This window comes from Tigriopus californicus, chromosome 5, assembly GCF_007210705.1.
Source record: "Tigriopus californicus strain San Diego chromosome 5, Tcal_SD_v2.1, whole genome shotgun sequence".
In the NCBI taxonomy this organism is placed as follows: domain Eukaryota; kingdom Metazoa; phylum Arthropoda; class Copepoda; order Harpacticoida; family Harpacticidae; genus Tigriopus; species Tigriopus californicus.
The window spans coordinates 14,908,998-14,909,571 of NC_081444.1; positions in this window are offsets into that span (position 1 = coordinate 14,908,998).

The window sequence follows — 574 nt, forward strand, 5'->3', positions numbered from 1 at the left end:
ATTATTCATACAGTGCGAAGCATTTTCCATTTCCCAGGACGAAATAGCCATTCAACGATTATTGCACTTTCCCTCCATGAAATGGCTTTTTGCCATTCCCAGGACAAATTAGCCAAAATATACATACCTTCTTAGATTCCAGTTTGAGCGAGTTACTCTTTCTCTGCTTGGATTTTTCCATTTCCAGGGAAATCTCGAGTTTCTGGATATGGACCAATAAGTCAGCTCGGTCCATTTCTGAAATGAAACCATGATCCTTTTAACATCCAATTACTTGAGAGCCACTTTACCAGCTTCATAGGTAACGCACCCAAGATCTCTTGGTTGATCATTGGTGAAGATTGCTTAGGTTTTTCCTGAGCATCTTGAGTGTCGCTAGGATTGAGAATGTCCTCTTTGCTTTTTGTTTTCTTCAGTGGAACCTTTTTGTCCAGAGGCGCTAATTTGGGCTTGGCTAATAAAACTGGCTTGGAGCTTTCGGACTCGGCATGAACATGTGGTATCACTTTCGCCTTCTCTAAAAAATCAGTGGGTCTGGATGAGCTTTCTTGGTCGATTATGCCTCTTGTTTCCT